Source organism: Miniopterus schreibersii, assembly GCF_964146895.1.
Source record: "Miniopterus schreibersii genome assembly, chromosome: 8".
Classification (NCBI taxonomy): Eukaryota; Metazoa; Chordata; class Mammalia; order Chiroptera; family Miniopteridae; genus Miniopterus; species Miniopterus schreibersii.
The window spans coordinates 6,577,321-6,597,439 of record NC_138109.1 but is presented as its reverse complement, the minus strand read 5'-3'; the positions used below and the strand labels follow the sequence as shown (position 1 = coordinate 6,597,439).

At 39.0% G+C, this 20,119-nt stretch overlaps 1 protein-coding gene and 2 pseudogenes across 4 annotated transcripts in view; 2 read left to right on the top strand and 1 right to left on the bottom strand.

Moving 5' to 3' along the window:
* Window positions 1–20,119, bottom strand: part of RERE (arginine-glutamic acid dipeptide repeats) — a 346,780-nt gene that overhangs the window by 270,131 nt on the left and 56,530 nt on the right. The gene's annotated exons all lie outside the window — the stretch shown is intronic.
* On the top strand, window positions 4,226–4,902 carry LOC308560403 (nucleolar protein 16 pseudogene; annotated as a pseudogene). Its single transcript has one exon. The product of its transcript is annotated as a nucleolar protein 16 pseudogene (transcript).
* On the top strand, window positions 16,440–16,811 carry LOC308560843 (small ribosomal subunit protein eS25 pseudogene; annotated as a pseudogene). Its single transcript has one exon. The product of its transcript is annotated as a small ribosomal subunit protein eS25 pseudogene (transcript).

The window sequence follows — 20,119 nt, the reverse complement described above, 5'->3', positions numbered from 1 at the left end:
TACAATAAAGGAAAATTGAAGACATTTCCAAGCACTAGTTAGAAGCAAAATTACAAGCTTATCATTAGGTTAACAGTGAGTGGTGTTTTTCAGTATCTCCCAAACCCCATGCCTTGTCTTTGATTGAGAGTACTGCTGAATTTTAATGCCATTGTTTTGTCAATAACGAGTGTTCCCATACACTTCGAAAGTTCATTAATAATCCTCTAAGAAGACCTAAATTAAAGCCTGGCAAGCAGTTTCTCATGAAACAAATTTTGTTCTGGTTTGTTAGAACTAAATGTGCCAAGTGGCAAATTAAGATGTGGGAACACACTTTAAAGGTTATGCTTTGAAAGTATTCAATGACTCAAATAGAGGTATCATTAGACAGCGGCAAAACAAATACCAGGATGTCTACTTCATTTGCAATCTGTTAAGTTTCAGATGGACTACTTTATGATGACCACCAAGAGCTATTAGAATAAACTTTGACAAGAGACAGACATAACACTCCCTAGATTTCCATTAAAGAACTGGAAGGAAACCAGAATGGATCCCAACTGCAGTATTAAAAGCGACAGAAAGAGCCCAGTAATTCACAGTGAGCCTGCCATTGTGCCGACTACACTGTGTGTGTTTAGCATCCATGGAAATGCTGACATGTGCAATGCAAGTGGTGATTGAAGAGTCAATTAAGTAGTGGGAAAGGGCTTACAGCAAAATTTTAAACTAAAAATAATCCATTTATAGGAGAGCAGTACAGGAAAAGCGGGCTAAACTATAATCAAAGTCTGTATTTCCAGTTTCAATAGTAAACACAGTTCTTAAGAGTGGTTAACACACAAGGCCATAAGTGCATGCAATTTCAATAAGAAACATCTGTATTACCAATAGTATCCTTGTCATAGCCTCCGTTTTTTTGCTCAGAGACAATCTGAGAGTAAGAACAAGAGCAGGCATGCCACATGAAAGAAAGAAGTCAATTTACCTTAGGAAATATTGAGTCTTTCACATAAATTCCTAAAATTATAAATTCTAAAGCTCTTAGATTTCTAGAACTTTACAGATCTTCTTAAAAAATTAGGTCAGATGATAATGCAGTCTCGCCCCAGCCGCGTTTTTGTCCCCACCAGCTGAGGCAGTGTGCCTGATTCCACACCAAAGAGTGGCGAAATTCAGAAAATCAAGCAACTAGACAGGCCAAAGCAGACATGTCTTCTAGTTCTTGACAAAAAAAGCAACAGTGCCGGCCAATGACCTCTGACCTCAAACCAGGCACAGCTGGAACTTTTTTCAGTTCTGGGGATAAAACTGCTGTTTCGTTTCACCAGTGGTGGTGTGGTCCTGTGTATTTCTCCTCTCCTCAAAAGGCGCACCTTTTCATCCCTAGGTCCTGACTGAGCTTCCCAGTCTTCATGCAATTTAGCATAAAGGGAGCCAGCTCTGGAGTCAAACGGCCAGGGTTGTCCCTGCTCTACGATTTACTAACAGAGTAATCTTGAGCAAGTCTCCATATGCTCATCTGTAAAATGTTGATTAATAATTGTACCTACTACACAAGGTTATCATGACAATGAAATAATGTGAGTAAAGTACTGAGTCTGGGCCCACAAGAAATGCTCAATGAATACTAGGTATTATTAGCATTGTGATCATGAGTTCCATCATGGACTCCTTAAGAACCTGATTAAAACAATCAGCCTGGGCCTAAATCGCCCCATCAGCAAGGTTAGCAATTCATTATTTGTTTACAAAGCACATCACTCTGTAAAAATGGGTGAGGGGAGGCAGGAAAATCAGCATTTTGCTTTTCATCCTTGCTACCGCCACTGCTGCATTATTTATATGAAGGGAGGAGTGTGTCTGGACAGATGCTCAACTGGGTCCTGCAAGCAGCATCTATCACAACAGGCAGTGCCTGTCTCAGCAACAAACCCCTTCTCTGCCTCCTCCCTCCCTTCACCACTCATCCCCCTGGACTGAGAGTGTAATGGAGACATACAGCGGACGCACAATGTCAAAATGCTATTGTCTAAGCATTCTGGCCACAGATTTTGATGAAACAAAATGATCTATTACTAAATTATTCTTTTTGTTCCCAATTTATATCCTGAAGATACTATTAAATATCCAAAGAGACCGAAGGTGTATTAGAAACAAAAGAAGGGAGGGGAAGGAGGAGAGAGGGAGGACAGATATATTTCCAATAGGCATTCTAGTATATATTTACCAAAGCAGAACTAATGAAATTATTGAAATGACACCAATTAACATAACACAGACAGAGGAACAAATGATGGATACATGCCATCTGCTTAATTCAAGTTAGAGAAAAGACATGTCCAACAAAGAAAGAGTTTCTATAAGGTCACAAGCACTGTATTCAAATAATTTTCCTCATTTCTATTTTCTCTGGCCTAGTAAAATTAGGAGTATCTACAGGTAATGGATTAAAAACTCGCATTTTTCAAAACACTTAAAATAACATATTTCTTACCATTGGGGGTGGGGGACAGGAAACATTCAATTGTCCAAGGAATAAGGGATTTGTTTTCTTCTTTTTTAAACAGACCATTGTGTTTCTAAGTAAGCAATTTCCACCCCTACATATTTTCATATAGAGATACTGCTCTTTTTCTATGTGCACTGCTAGGTGCAGAGTGAGTTTTAAGAAATAAACACTTACGGATTGATCAACTGGTTGAAGATAATTCAGGCTTGCCTGAGGCATGGAAAGTACAGGGTGAAACAGGGAGAGGAACTAGGGATTGATGAATTGAGCATGAAAGCATTTTCCTTTCTGGTTAATAGCTTCTGGGGGAGGGGCGGAGAGGGGAGGAATGCATTTGAAAATTTCCAAAAGATCTTTCTCCAAGAGCAGACTATTATTAATCTAATTATTTAAAAACAAACAAAAAATAAATCAGCAATCTTGGTGTTATAAATCTTCCTCCTCTTTTCAAAGTCCATTGTACATACGTGCTAGATAAACAAGTTCAGGTTTATGCAAGTATCTACATGTTTAAAGCTTTTACATTTAGACCATCCCTTTCAGATACATTTTAAAGTGCTTCCACCCCCAGAGTTAATCACACTCTTCTCAATCCCACCTCTCTACCCCCCACATAGTTCTACTGCTGCAACTCCCAGAGATTTAAACTTATTTTCTTATATATTGGTCTGCATTGCTACATGGAGCTATTTCAGAACATGAAACACGTTAGATATTTTTATATTTCCAGTTTTCCTAAATAATTCATTTACTCATTAAAGGAAACCTACTGAGCCTACTATGTGTCAGATGCTTTATTCATTCAACAAAAATGTATTGAATAGGCACTGCTCTAAAGAATTTGGAACACATCTGTGAACTAAGTAGAAAGTAAGTCCTGGCCTCATGGATCTTACCTTTTGCAGGGGAAAACAAACAATAACCAACCAATATAATAACCAACCAATATAACCAACCAATACTAACAGAGCACACAGTATATCCAAAAACAGTAAGTACTAAGAAAAAATAGAGCAAAATAAGGAAGATTAAGAGTGTGCAAGGGGCAAGGCACCAGCTGCAGCACTGAAATTGAGTGGTCAAAGTAGGACTCACTGAGAAAGGACATTTGAGCAAACCCTTTACAGAGATGAGGAAGTCGGCCATGAGGATAAAGTGGATCTCTAAAGAAAGGCATTCTGCCTGGCTGGGCTTGGCTCAGTGGTTGAGCATCGACCTAGGATCCAGGAGATCACGGTTCGATTCCCAGTCAGGGCACATGCCTGGGTTGCGGGCTTGATCCCTGGCCCTGGGCATGTGGGAGACAGCTAATCAATGACCAATCTCTCATCATTGATGTTTCTCTCTCTCTTCCTCTCTCTGAAATCAATAAAGATACATATTTAAAAAAAGAAAGAAAGGCATTCCAAGAAGAGGGAATCACCAGGGCAAAGGCTGGTGGCTCAGCAGCCTTTCAGGGAGCCAGAGGGACAGAAATAGAATTTTGGGGTAGAAGGAAAGGGGGCACTAGTAATAAGGTCAAAGGTCAGAGATAACCTCAGAGGCCATTTATAGGGATATTCTTACAAATGTATAATTCCAAGAGTAGACTAGAAGCACATATCCAAAAATATGTATATTTGTACATGAAGTACATCCAGGCTACCAACACTTAAAAACAAGAGCTTTGGTGTTTCTGGTTCTGGGAATGAGAGGCTCCAAGTCTGAGTTACCTGTGTGGTGGTCAGTGTGATGTCCAAGGCCAAGGGGAAGACCCGGAGGCCGAAGTTCGGTTACAAGGTTAACTGGAAGCATCTGACCTGGAATGCTCAATGGAAGGCAACCCTGTGGATCACGTGCTCCCACATCCAACATGCCTGGGACCAAGCCAAACCTCTGCGGCAGAACCTGGCCGAGATGGGATTGGCTATGAACCCCAATAAGGCAGTGCCCCTCTGTAAAAGAAAGATCAAGGCCATGGAGGTAGACACAGAGAAGCCTCAGGAAGTTGTGCAGAAGGCCTATGTGCTAAATGACTTGGAGGCAGAAGCCAGTGTCCCAGAAAAGAAATGAAATACACTGTCTCCGGACCTCATAGACTACATACACTACATGGTGGAGAACCATGGGGAGGACTATAAGGCTATGGCCCAGGATGAGAATTACTATCAAGATATCCTGAAATAGATTTGGGATAAAATCAACATCTACAAGCGTTTTTACCCAGCAGAGTGGCAAGCCTTCGTTCATTCTTTGATAAGAATAAGATGGAGGCTGAGTGTCTGATTTATGCCTGCCCTAGGCTGAAGCGTCCTCCTGGACCCAAGAAGCTGGAGCCAGGGTTTAAGGGAAGGAGTGGCATGTGGCTACAGATGCGGCTGGCCAAACCTCCTTCTCAGGGCCAGGCCTGCCTGATGTGGGTGACATGAGGAAATGATGACTGTTCCATAGCAAGATCACAGGCAGGCTGTGGGGTGGGCACTGGGCATTTTCTCAGTCCTGCTATTTTATCCTCAGCTATTAATAATACAAAAATTCTCCTGTCCCTAAGGTTTTTCCTACAAGCACCATTTTAAAATGTCTCTTCTCACTGCTCTTGAAAAGAAGGGCTTAGTGTTTTTACATATATCATTTCGCATTTAAAAAAAAGAGCTTTAGTGTTTCTTTCTCCTGCACCGCGGTGGATCATCTTGCACATCGTGTTCCTTGCAGAAGCACCCCCTTTTGAAGACCACTGCCCTATGCTGTCACAGCTTGGAAGGTTAACACTGTATTCTGATAATAGCTGGGAGCAGTGCAGAGTCTGCTTTCCTAAGCCCATCAACACAGCCTGAGGCTTCCCTGCAAGAATGACAGAAGATCCCAGAATGTGAGAGGGTTGGCCTGGAAGGGTTCCCCCTACCCACCCAAGAGTTTCTTAAAACCTCTTCTCTGGGATAGGAGAGAGGCACTTGACCTTGGCCAATGGGATTTGGCAACGCAGTCCCACACTTGCTTGCTTTCTGCTAGAAGAGCTGCTGACCTCTACTAGGAATTTTAATTACATTCTGGCGAATATGTTGTCCTTTTTTATTGCTTAAACCGTCAGAAATGGGTCTCTCAGTGGTAGTTAATATCAAAATTAAAAACTAAATCATCTTATTAATGTAAAACCCTCATTTCTGTCTTAGTAGCCACGACATGGAGCTGGACAGTCACCTATTGCTAAATTATCATAAACAGCTCTATTTCTCACATAGAGTAATTTACTTTTATAAATACATTTTTATAAACGTATGTCTTTAAGTTTGTTTCTGCCGTATTCATTTTTAGTTACCTTCTACTTATGGCAAGTGACAGGCTTTTGGGGGGGTAGTTTTGTTTTGTTTTGTTTTATTGATTTCAAAGAGAGGAAGGGAGAGGGAGAGGGAGATAGAAACATCCATGATGAGAGAGAATCATGGATCGGCTGCCTCCTGCAACCCATGCATATGCCCTGACCAGGAATCAAACTGTGACCTCCTGGTTCATGGGTCAACGCTCAACCACTGAGCAACACTAGCCGGGCTTTTTAATTGTCGTGGTGATATAAAGTTTCATTTTAAAGCAAGTATGTTTCGGTGCAAAAAGTTAGGACTTTTAAAATACTAAATGACAATGCCAGCTGTATGTATACAACTAGAAATCATGAGGATGTACAGAGTGAATGACTGATGTTAAGGGAACAATGCTGTGGTAGAAAGCTCTAAAGTGTGGGTGCCATAGGTACAAGCCATTTACCTTATTTACTGTCTATACACCTAGCACTGAGCCTGGCACACAGTACTCCACAAATAGTTGAATAAATGAAAGTGGTGAAGGCAGAACTTGAACCTGTATCTTTCTGGTTCTCAAGTTCACTCCTATCCTTTCTACTATCAGTTAGTCTCAATCTTGGCTGCCAAGAGCTGTGGAATGTTTTTAAAATTTAGAAAGCTCCTCAGGTGACTCTTTTGTGCCACCAGGGATTCACATCACTGCACTAAATAGCACTGTCTTCCTAATTAAACAAGCAATCACAGTCCAGGGTGATCAGTGTCAAGCTTTGGCAAGTACAGTCCTACAGACTAGTCTAAAGGCCACTGGAACGATGAACTGAGACCTGAAAGAATGAGTCTCAACTAGCCAGCTGCATATTCTAGGTAGAGGGAATTGTGGATGCAAAGGCCCAGAGATAAGAGACTGCATGGTAAATTCACATTCTTCCTAGTTCTCTCATGTACAGTGACCATTGTCCCTGTTTCCCAGGACTGAAATGGTCCCCAGGACATAGGACTTTCCATTTTAAAACTAAGAATGTCCCAGGGAATAATAAGGCACCCTACCACTCTACTCTGACCAAGGAGAAAAAACTGCTACCATGAGTAGTCAGATTCTAGGGCGCTGATTACACCATATTTACTAGTAAGTTGGTCAATCATTGTTTTAAAATAGCACATTTTTCTAAGGTAGGATTCCTAAGACATGACATGCTAACGTCCCTGCCATCTTGCATTCTCCCTTCTTCCCATGTGGGTGCTGCAAGTGCCATGAAATGGCTTTAAGCAAGGGAGTGAGAACCAGACTTGATTTTATAAGGTCACCTTTCCTATTAAGTGTGGACAACAGGCTGGAGGAGAGTGGAAGTGGAAGCAACTAAGGTGGTTTTGAATCTAAGGCAACATTTCTGTAGAGGATTACAGGAGACTGGAACTGGATGTACATAGAACTGAGAATGATAAGATCAAGAGAGACTGAGGAAGAAGAATCAGCAGGACCAGGTGATGATTGGGGGGGGGGGGGCAGGGAGACGATAAGTCAGAAAAGAAAAAACATGACTTTTTAGATGACTTATAAAAACACTGGCTTTCCTCAATTTATAACCTCAGTATGTTCCAAAAGTTCACTGTGGATTCATTATTGAACATTCACATTTCCACATGAACAATTTAGAAAACTAGTTATATTTCCAGGCTATGTCACTAACCTATTAAATCCATTAAGTGGTTGATGTATATTTTCCAATGAAAAACTGTAGAAAAAATATTGCTGAATACCTATAAAAATCTTGAAGGGAATCAAGAAGCATTTTCTATTTATTTTAAATGTTGGTATTTGAGGCAAAAACATATTTAATTGATGAAGGAGATACAGAGGGCTTAAATGGGTCTTACTGAGTATTTTTCAAGGGCTGTAAAAAGGTTCTTTCGGTATTTGCTTTTACTTTTTTTTTTTTTAAATGTCTTTATTAATTTCAGAGAGAAGAAGGGAGAGGGAAGAGCGAGAGCAAAACATCAATGATGAGAGTCATTGATCGGCTGCCTCCTACACACACCACCTGTCCCAACTGGGAATAGAACCACCGTCTCCTGGATCCTAGGTCGATGTTCAACCGCTGAGCCACACTGGCTGGGCTGCTTTTACTTTTAAAAATGCAGGTACTCCTAGTTTCACTTTCTATACCTAACTAGACATAATCAGGGTCAAATTTTGGAAAGAAATATTTTCCTGAGATAGCCAAGGAGGAACTGAAAGGGAAAGCAGAAAGGATGAACATCAAGTCCTGCCCAAGGTGGAATGAGATGGATAAGAAAAGAATGAGGGCAAGGGAGTTAGCATGTCAAGCCCTCTATGGGTCAAAGAAAGGTAGTAGGGGGAAGACAATTATCCTCAATGGCTTACTCTGGGACACAGCTGAGGACGGAGGTGACAGAAGGAGCACACTGAAAGACATCATTAGTCAATTGTGTGTACAGCTAAGAGGGAAAGAACAAGACACCGACAAAGTTTAAGTCCCTTACTTAAGTCTCAACAACCTTCATTTTCTGAAGTACATCCCATCCTCGGGACATTTTCCAACTTACTCCAACTGAAATCCAACTCAAAAGGTTCATCTACTGCCATGGAATGTTCTAATGGCCTCCGCTGACTTCATACCCAGCAAAGGCCAATAATCTTTCAAATACTCTCACCAACACATTCCACTATCTCACCTCCTTACCTTTCTACGGTATTTTAGTCAGGTTTCTGCCTGGCTAAACTCCACCCACATGTGATGATTTTAAGGCTATCATAATATTTGGTGCAAATGCCTAAAAAAACAAGAAGAATTCTGAGAAAGGACTTGGATTATTACAGCACATAGATCAGTCTTCTGGATATTTATATTGCACTAAATTCCAAAGCATTTTCATATATTTTAAATTAACTGACTAAATGAACTGAATGATAATAAACAATCTCACAATTCAAATACAAATAAAATAAAAAAACTTTTTTTGAGGTGCAACGTTCCTCTTGAAAGTTACTGAAAGGAAACAAATTCCAAAATTCAGTATGGAAATCATCAATTCTCTCAAAAGGAATATTTCATACTTCCTACCTTCAGGGACATGGTACTGCCAAAAATGCAAATGGCAAGTGCTTGCACACATTTATGCATAATTTGGTACACAGTAGTCTTTACTGCAACTGAATTATTATTTTTTTAATCCTCACCTGAGGGTTTTTCCAATGCTTTCATAGAGTGGAAGAGAGAGAAACATTGATGTGAGAGAGACACATTGATTGGTTACCTCTCCCACACATCCTTACTCCAGGGCCAGGGACTGAGCCTGCAACCGAACAAGGGATCCTTCAGTACATGGGCTGACACTTTAACCACTGAGCAAACTGGCTAGGGCTACAATTGAACTATTTAAAACAGAAACAAAAAAAGACTTCCTCCAATTGAAGGGAGTACTTTACAAGATAAAGTTTAACAAATGGAACACTTGATAAAATTTACTTTTTTCTTCTTCCTTCTTTAAAAAAGCCAACAAGCAAGTCTTCATCATGAATGCAGACTCTACACAGGCATAACCAGATGCACATGATGGGCGCTGTGGGCCACAGGACTGAACCACTACCTAGCTCATCCTTCAACCACTACATACTTTATAAACATCCCACTGTACACTGGAGAATGAAATAAAACCTTGGGGAAGCAGACATTTTGAGCCAACTGCTGCACTGATTAGTACGCCCTGGTGCTTAGAATAGCCCCAGGACAAGTAGCATCCCCCTCACTCCCCAAGCCTTCTAGGTAATGACTAGACTGTCATCAAGCAAGACACAAAGACCCAGACTCTAGCCCAGCAGTCTGTGGATTCAGGGAACTAGCTAGTACTAGAAACTCGATTATGTAGGGCAGCAGTAGTCCTCGTCCAGGAATCTGACTAGTTTTAGGTATAAAGGCAATGATGTATCAGATTTAGATGGATTTAGCAACTTCGCCCAAATGAACTATTTCTGGAGCGTCATTCTGTCCACTGGGAGATAAGAGACCATCCTCTTATCAGGATCATGACAAGATCTAGCATGAGTTTACGTTGCTATGAAACTAAATGACACAGATGCAACAGTCAGAGAACTAGCTAATTGGGAATCTTTTTCTTTAGGAAATCTTCAAAGCCCATCCTTAATTCAGCAGAGAGTTCCACACAATGGCAGAGGAAAAAATATTTCTGTTAAAGAAGACCCTGTCAAAAAGGCAACTGATAAAAGTCTCCATCAAAAAAGTGCCTCTTTAACATGATTTTAAAACTACATTTTAAGCTACTATTCAGTATCCTTATAAACATGAATTATTACAGGAATCCTCAATAAAACAAAGTATTAGAACTAATAAAAGCTTAATAATGTTATTATGCAATAAAGAATAATCAATTGTTTTTTTAATACTAACAACAATCTATTAGAAATTGGGGGAGTCATAATACAAATAATATTCTTAGGTATAAATTTAAGAGGAGACACAAAGAATGTATAAAAATAAAATTTTATTTACCCTATAAAAATAAATTTTTTATACATTTATATTTATTTTATTGAGGGCTTGAATAATATGTTCTAACAGAAAAAGTCCTATGTCTTATTCCTCAAATTGATAAAAACTACTTCTATCAAAATCTCAAGTTTTTATTTCATTTGTGCTGGAAGGTTGAGGAGGTTGGCATGGGAAAATGACAAAATGGCTAAGATCTCAAGAATTCAGCCTTCAGCTTCAGTAAGAGAAGCCTTTGGTCCATGTTCCCTGTTGACAGAACTCTCTCTTCCTGCCCAACTTTCCTGTCACCCTCTTGGCTTTCACTGATCTGTTCCTTTTGTCCCAAACTATCATTCCTGGTATAGAGCTGAGCATTCCCTTTTCATTCCACTGCTCTTTCTAGCACCTTCATCCCTCAGTTTCCTTTGTTCCTGCCTCATGCCTACCCAGAAAATGTTCAACCCTGAATTTGGGTTAGGAGGCACCCTGGTACAGTAATTCAGTATTTAGGCTCAGGAGTCAGCCCACCTCATTTCAAATCCTGACTTTACTGCCTACTCACTGTGTATCTGAGGCAAGTTACTTAATTTTTCCAAGCGTTAGTTTCCATGTCTGTAAGGAATTAGTACCTAACTTAGAGATGTAATGAGAGTTAAATAAGCTAATGTATATAAGATCTTGACACAAAACCTGACACTTAATAAGCACTAAAAATATGAGCAACTATATACATAGGCTACTGGGCCCTGTGACAAAAATCACCTCAACAAGTGGATTGGAAATGCTACTGATCTAGGTCTTCCAGTCTCAGCAGTCCTCAGCACTGCCCTGTGTGTATCTCTGGTCAGCTCCTGTTTTCTGTTCCACAACTACCTTCTTCTGCCTGTCACTTTTAAATGTATTAGTCAGAGGGCCTGTCCATGGACTCCTAACCACATGCCACATGCTCACTCCAAACAATTTTGTCCTCTGACGTTCTCAACTCCTGCTCACATAACTGATAACTACCTAATCTCTAGACCTGACCTCCCTCCTGAGTTTCAGATACATAAAGTCCGTCTCAAACTCAGCCCGTCCCACACACCTTTTCCTCCTCAGATACTTTCATTATCAGTTAGTGGCGCCAATCCACTCAAGCAAAACAACCTCTTACTCCTCCTGCCTCCTCACAGCCAATCATTACTAAGAATTAATGGTTCTGTATTTAAACATCTCTCCTTTTCTTCAGTATCACCACCACTGCCTCAGTTCTGAAACTCATTGTCTCCCTAGCTGGTTGTATTAGTTTCCTAGGGCTTCCCTAACAAAGTCCCACAAAATGAGTGGCTAAACTATAGAAACGTATTGTCTCATAGTTCTGGAGGCTGAAAGTCTAAGATCAAGGTGTCCACAGGGTTGGTTCCTTCTGAGGGATGTAAAAAAAGAATCAGTTCCCTGGTGTCTTTCCTCGCTTGTTGATGACCATCTTCTCCCTGGGCCACACCACATCATTTTTTCCCCTTGATGTGTGTCTTTGTGTCTAAATTTCCCATTATATAAGGGTACCAGTTATATTGGTTTAGGGCCCACCCTAATAATATCTTCTTAACTAATTACACTGCAATGACCTAAATTCCAAAAAGGCAACACAGCTGGGTTAGGCCTTCAACAAATGAATTTGGAGTATACAATTCAACCTGCAACATGGTCTGGTCTTCCTGCCTCTACTTTTGCTCACCTGGTCCTGACTACACCTTCCCCTTGACTATAAAAGCAATCTTTCTGAAATTCAATTCCGCTCTCTTTTTCGTGCTTAAAACCCACATTTGCTGTTTTTCATCTAAACTGAATGACAATGATGATGCTAATACAAATATTTAGTGAGTGCTAACTATGTGCCCGGTACTGTTCTAAGTACTTTACATGCAGGACACTATCCCTAAAGGATGGGCACTATTATCATCTCTATTTTATAACTGAACAATCGGAGCAACAAAGGTATTAAATACTATCTGTTCAATAAAGTCATGCAGTCAGTAAGTCTCAGAACCAGGATTTATACTCAGGCTCTGCACCCAAAAATTTTAAAAAGTACCTGACATGGAAAGTCAATTTATTAGTCATTTGATTTCCCACTTTGACCCTTTACCTACCTTTCACATACTAGCCTCAGCACAATCCAATTAAAACTCCCATTAGAGGAAAAAGGAGGCTTAGAAAGTAATGCTGATAAGCACTTACACAGCTATCAAACCCTGAACACCTCACAAACATCAAATCAGCCAACCAGAACCAAAATAAGGTGGTGGAGGAGGGAGTGGGGTAGAGAGGCGGAGAATGAAGCTGCAGAGCAACAACAGAGGGGGGAACCTAACAGCTTGCCAGAGTGCACCCTCAGGTTAGAAATAAAGAAATAGACCAAGTGTTTTCAGTGTCGGTAGAGACTTTTTACTAAAAGAAAAGATTTAGTAATTAGGACTGAACGGCTATGGTTCAATATAGAATAGACAAATATAGGGGTTTTTTTCCTTTAAATACAACATAGGAGCAACCCTTAAAGTTATTTAAAGGGGCTTTAAAAAGGAAGACTGTAAACTGTGAAACAAAAAAATATTTTAAGTGCTAACCATATTTTTCCTTGAATATGTTTTAGGATACTACCTGACAAGATCTTTAAAGAGTTCACTGTTGATGAAACCATTTTCATGGCCTAATGAGTCTCAGCCCTATTAATTCAGACTGTGCTGTGTACATTGATTTTTGTCACAGTGAGGATCAACAGAAGTAACAGTTCTTCAAATTAACTAACTGCTCACCATGTTAAGTAGAAAAAAAAGTCTGTTGTGAAATATATAGTGTCCAAGCACTACATTACTGCCAACGAAAGCTAACAAACAAACCATATTTTTACGTTGAAGCAGGGGAAGGAAAGTAATCCCTACCTGTACAGAAGACCGTTTGGCTCTTTCAGCATTTCAGATAAAAAACTGCAATGCTAAGAAAAGATCAAAATTAGAGACAACCTACTTGCCAGCTCTGAAGTACCATCACTAGACTATACAAACCATCATTTAGGGACAGAATATACAGAAATAAAAATCACGAGCTAAAATAGCTTTGAAGGCAGTTCTTTCCCTTAAATGAAGCCTTTATATCAAACAAATCTATACAGTTTCTGTGTATTCTAGCCTTTGACAATGTGTGTATCAGAGATTTTGTTCCAGAGGACTTGGCAATTTTCCACATTTAACATGTCATGAAGAAAACCAACTTTAATCTGCTAAATATATTACTAGATCCAACTTTAAACTTACTGTTAGAATGACATCATTTATATCTTCTATCATATTAATAATTATTTTACACTTTTGATAGCAACAGAAGCAACCGTGGATATGTGCATGAACTGAAGTTGTTAATAAGTAACCACTTCTCTCTGCACCTCCTTCAGGTTACTGGCTCGGGGTTCAGCAATACATGGGCTAATGGTCAAACAGCCCACTGCCCACTTTTGCATGGCCCACAAAGGAAAGAATGGTTTCTATATTTGTAAATGGTTTGGGAGGAAAACAAATCAAAAGAAGAAGAATACTTCATAATACATAAAAGTTATATGAAATTTATATTTCAGTGTCTATAAATAAAGTTTTATTGAAAACAGTCACACCAATTGACTTAAATATTGTCTTTGGCTGCTTTTGTGCTACAAAGGTAAGGTTGAACAGTTGTAACTGAGACTACATGGCCCCGAAAGCCCAAAATATTCACTACCTGGCCTTCTTCAGAAAAAGCTTGCCCACCCCATACTAGCTGTTGTCACAGACTTACAGAACATGTTATTAAAGAGAACTGCACAACAACATGACCAGAAGGGGTGTAATTAATGAAAGGAAATATGTTCTGATGGGTAAATCTGGAGCTGAAAGTAAATTCCTGCTAGCACTAATCAGTGACATCTCTGTTTCATGAAATGTACCAGATCTGAAGTTGCCATAACCATAACATGTGATCCTCTTCAGTAATATCCAAAGGTGTGCATCTATATGAAAGAGGACATTTGGACAAACAATTCAAGACATTTTAAAATCAGACTTAAAATTTTTTTCTAGAGCAAAAGGAGCTACTGCCATCAAAGAGAACAAAAACAAAGTCAACAAATTGGAGAACAAAACAGGCGAAATGGGAAAACCAAAACAATGAGTTTGGGTAAGTTGGGATAAAATGGGGGGAAATAGTAACTAAAATTTGCTCCAAAGGATGGGGGTAGGGGGTTTGTACATAGGGAAGTTCTCAAAAGTGTGAGAGAAAAAATTGAGGGATATATATTGACTAGAACACATAAACTGAATGCAATAACTTAAATGGTATTTAAATCTTAGGTTAAGAAAAATTTCTATTATATATTTCAAAATATCACAGACTTGGCAATTTACACTTTTTTAAAAAAAAATGAGTAACACTATTCACACCAAGTAATGTTCTGTCATTTGCTAGAATTTTAAAAAAAAATTTTTTTTAACTTGTTAATTGCAAGTTTGAGAATTAGGCAATGTCTCTGAAATCCTTTGCAAAATAGGAATTTAATTGCTTTCTCTACATATTATACCTGCTTCACATTTTTACCTTGTTTCTAGATACAATGTAAATGAATATTCAACCTCACACCTTCTTTCCCCCAAAATACTCTTTGTAATTTATTTCACTTTTTTTCCTTAAAAATAAAACTTATATACCATACCAATTCTTATAAAAATTTCAGATGCGAGCTCTGATGTGTGTTATATATTTTTACACACATGAATAGATATCTAGTATTATTATCTGTGATTAGGATGGAAAAGAGATGGTACTAAAACACAGGTGGTGCCCGGCCGGGCGTGGCTCAGCGGTTGAGCATCGACCTAGGATCCAGGCGATCGGGGTTCGATTCCTGGTCAGGGCACATGCCCGGGTTGTGGGCTCGATCAATGAATCTCGCAGCATTGATGTTTCTATCTCTCTCTCCCTCTCCATTCCTCTCTCTGAAATCAATAAAGATATATTAAAAAAATAAATAAATAAAATAAAACAAAACACAAGTAGTACTTAAAGGTAAAGCTAATACCAAACATCAATAATCAAAGCTAATAAACAATACTCATGCCTATTTCCTAACTGCACTTCAGTTTTAACATTACTAAGAAATGTGGAGAATACTATCATTAAAAATAATTCCTGATCTGTTTCTTAACAAAGAACAAATACATAAAAATAACTATTTTATACAACCTGAGGTAGACAGCAATGGGGAGATAAATAACCAGACAAAACAAAAAGAAGCTACCAAATTTGGTTGGTATCTATAAACCAATGTACACACATACTAGAAACAGAATACCCATAATAGTATGTTTCTTAAATTTGCACTATTTGCCCTTACATAAGGCCTTCATCCAGGAATTTCAAAGTATTTTAACAAACACATTCATTTGAATTACCCTAGGTCCAATAAAGAAAATAAAAACCTTTAAAAGTACACTTTAAGTTATTCTCATAGGTCAAAATTAAAATGAAATGTTCAAAATCCCAAATGTCCATCTGTCACACTTAACAGTAGATGTACCAATTTCCACACTGTAAGAACACCAGGAAACAGTCACAAGAATTGTCTCCTAAATTTAAAATCTTGAGAGGCAGGGCCAGGGTAGAAGAGGTCAATGGGGGGAAAAAGAGGACATCTGTAATACTTTCAACAATAAAGATAAATTTTTAAAAAATAAAATAAAATCTCATAACCAAAATTCTGAGAGATTTATTAGTTTGTCCTTTATAATCCCCATCTTGTGATTTTAAGGGAGAAAAACATTAAAGGACCCAAAAATTCCTTAGACTTCAAAACAGTTCTTTCCAAACCATATTTGATGACTTATGTGTAAATGAGTAATAAACATACAGATTAGATTTCTCTGAAAATATACAGAAGTTTAAAAATTAGAGAAAGAAAATGATTGGCATAATATGCTTTGGGCTATACTGAATGCAAATATTTGAAAAGTTCGATACTGATACATATCAGATATTTACCAATCATGCATCCGGTTTCAACCTTTCCACTTTTGAAGAGATGTTTAAAAATGTGTCAGGTCTTTTTGTCCAACATCTTATCTAGGCAGCAGTGGCAGCAACTGCTCTTCAAGTTTCGCTATGCCACCCAAGGACGACAAGAAGAAAGATGCCAGAAAGTCAGCCAAGAAAGATAGAGACCCAGTGAACAAATCTGGGGCAAGGCAAAAAAGAGGCCGTGGTCCAAAGGCAAAGTTTAGGACAAACTCAATAACCTAGTCTTGTTTAACAAAGCAATGTATGACAAACTCAGTAAGAAGTTCCCAGCTATAAGCTTATAGCCCCAGCTATTGTCTCTGAGATACTGAAGACCCCCAGTTCCTTGGCCAGTGCAGCCCTTCAGGAGCTCCTTAGTAAAGGAGTATCAAACTAGTTTCAAAGCACAGAGCTCAAGTAATTTACACCAGAAACACCAAAGGTGGGGATGCCCCAGCTGCTGGTGAAGATGCATGAACAGCAGGTCCCACCAGCTGTACATTCTGAAAAAGAAAACTTTAAAAATTTTTTAAAGTGCCAGAATAAGTCAAACTCCCATGTTTGAATTCTCTAGTAAAGGGTACATTAACTTCAGACCCCCAAATATCTGAAAACACAAAACAGACCATTCCTTTTGCCTAATGTTCCACAAATACTTGGAAAGCAAACTCTATTCAATTTAGGTGAATCGGTAAGAAAATTCCAGATTTTCTAAGCCAATATGTTTTAAACTAAGCATGGATGTTTCCTAGGGCCGATAATTATGATATATTATCCAAGTAACCTTTCTAAGCAAAACTGGAGCACTTCTTTCCAAAACTCATATTCTACCAAATTAGGACACTGTGTAGTGGGGAAAGAGCTCAGAACACATGAATTATTCTTCCAAAGCAAAATTTACGTGCTAGAAGCATGAACATGCTGAGTTACACTGCCCTCTAGAGTCACCTTCTGATATTCTTTTTAGCCTGAAATAAATTATAATTTTAAGACCCTTCTAATTAAGCAAGCTTTCAGTATTCTAATATTGTAGACTGACTTTTAAAAAATGGATTGGTAGTTGTTATTAAAATCTATAATATTTCAAATACCCACCATTATTAAAGGTGAGCTGTACTTTCCAAAGGATAGGAAAGCACCCAAAACAGAAATTTGTAATTTGCATTTTTAAGTATAACTCAAATTGCACAGTTCTCTAAAACAAAGGAGACTTATAGCATATAATAATTAATCCAAGTAGCCAGAGTTCTCTGTAGCAAAACCCCAAGTTCATACATTTGACAGAACAAATATTGGCCCTATATAGCCAATGCTTCCCAGAGCTACAACCTCAGCCTGCATCTGTTCCCTCAGATCCTAGCCAGGCAGCCAGAGCCCTAAAGGGATCTTAAGGAGCTAAAAAGAAGCCATGGCAACAAAGACCTGCGTTAGCTGCAAAGCACAAACACCAATATCCACTTTTCCTAAGCATGCAATAAGCAACCTGACAAGGACTCAAATTAAAACCATCCCTCTAACCTAATAACTCTATAGGCACCTATTCCATACCATAACTTGAGATTTTCTAGTATCCTTTAAGAACTTATTAAAAGATATGTTTTACCATGCATCACAGGTAATATAGCTTGCCTCAGCTGTTATAGAAGTGACCAGGGTTTTTTCTTGTTAGATTCACATGAGACCATAAGTAATAAACCCTGCTAAAACCTTGTTTGGGGGGAGGGGGAGGTATATCTCTTCAACACCAAGAAAGCGCTGTCTCCAAAAAGAAACCAAAACTAAGATGCAATGTTCCATAGCAAAATATCTATTATTTTGTTGTTTTGTTTTGTTAATCCTCACCCGGGGATATTTTTTTCCATTGATTTTGGGAGGGAGGGGAAGGGAGAAACATGGATGTGAGAGAGACACATCAATTGGTTGCCTTCTGATCAGGGAGGGGATCAACCTACAACCCAGGCATGTGCCCTCGACCGGGAATCGAACCTGAGACACTTCTAGAGCGTGCACTGGCCCACACTCTAACTGCTGAGCTACGCCAGCCAGAGCTATTATTATTTTTTAAAGTAATGTAATAAAAGTGATGTTGGGGCTCCAATTCATTAAATAAAAATAGCATCTTTTGGGGCATAAAAGTGAAAATAAAATTTCTATAGGCTCTAGATCAGGGGCTAGAAAACTAGGGCCCATGGATTAAATGCATGCAGCCTTTTCTGTAAATAAAGTTTTATTGAAACACAGCCACTCCAGCCTATGGTTGGCTGCTTTCTCCTACAAGGGCAGAGCAGAAGAGGTACAACACAAACCGCACAGCCCGCAAGGGCTAAAATATTTACGATCTGTCCCTTTACAGAAAAAGTGTGCCAATTCTGCTCTAGAACAAAGATTACCACCTTCTCTAGACAGAGATTTAGAAGCATGTCAAGTGTACAAGCTCAGGAGGAAGACTGGTTTGGAGAGAGAAAAGGGAATTATAGCTGCTAAAACTAAGAAAATAAAATTATGGGAATGACTGGGAAGGAAGACCTGACAGATGAAGCTGATTCAGCCCATATAATGGTTCACATTAGACTTTCTAAAACACTGAAGAGCTCTAAGGTTTTCTTTTAGGAACTTTAAAATATTTCTATAAGAATAAATGGAGAAAATAAAAATTTCTACATACTCTTTTACTTACAGCCATGCTACATTAAAAGTTCACTTCTGAGGTAGGTTGGTATTTATATCAAAGAGAACACTTCAAGTGAACTTCGAGATGCCTATGATTATGCCTTATGATTATAACCAGATCCCAGAATGAATTTGAGGTAAATATTAAGGATATAAGTCAGTGGATCATCAAAATAAAGATACTTCCAGCCCTGGCAAGTGTGGCTCAGTTTGTTCAAGCGTCATCCCATGCACAGGAAGGTCGGGGGTGATTCCAGGTTGCGGCACATGTCTGGGTCGTGTGCTCAAACCCCGGTCAGGGAGCGTACAGAAGGCAATGGATTGATGGTCCCTCTCTCATATCAATGTTTCTCTCTTTCTCTCCCCCTTCCTCCCTCTCTAAAATCAATTTAAAATTTTAATTAAAAGTAAAAAAATAAGCCCTAGCCAGTATGGCTCAATGGTTAAAGTGTCGGCCCATGAAGTGAAGCATCCTGGGTTCAATTCGAGCCAAGGGCACATACCTCAGTCGTAGGCTTAATTCCCGGCCCCAGTTAGGGCACATGCAGGGCGCAACCAATGTTTCTCTCGCTCTTTCTCTCTCTCTTCCCCTATTCCACTCTCTCTGAAAAGCAATGGAAAAAATATCCTCTGGTGAGGACTTTTTTTAAAAAAGGTAAATAAATAAGGATATTTCCAGAACCTATGATATAAAACATAATCCCTTGAAGGTAACTATATGTAAATATAAAACACAATATGAAGATGATCTGGTAAAAACACTCAGATTCTAGATTTGACACTGAATAATCTTAGAAGTCACTTCCCCTCTTTGGATTTCAGTGGTCTCATCTGTAAAACGAGAGAACTGGCTAAATCAGTGGTTCTCAACCATTAACATTAATCAGAAACACTTAGAGAGATTTGTTTAAACAAAAATTGCTGCCCGGCCGGGCGTAGCTCAGTGGTTGAGCATCGACCTAGGATCCAGGCGATTGGGGTTCAATTCCCGGTCTGGGCATATGCCCGGGTTGTGGGCTCAATCAATGACTCTCTCATCATTGATGTTTCTCTCTCTCTCTCCCTCTCCCCCTCTCCTTTCCTCTCTGAAATCAATAAAAATATATTTAAAAAAA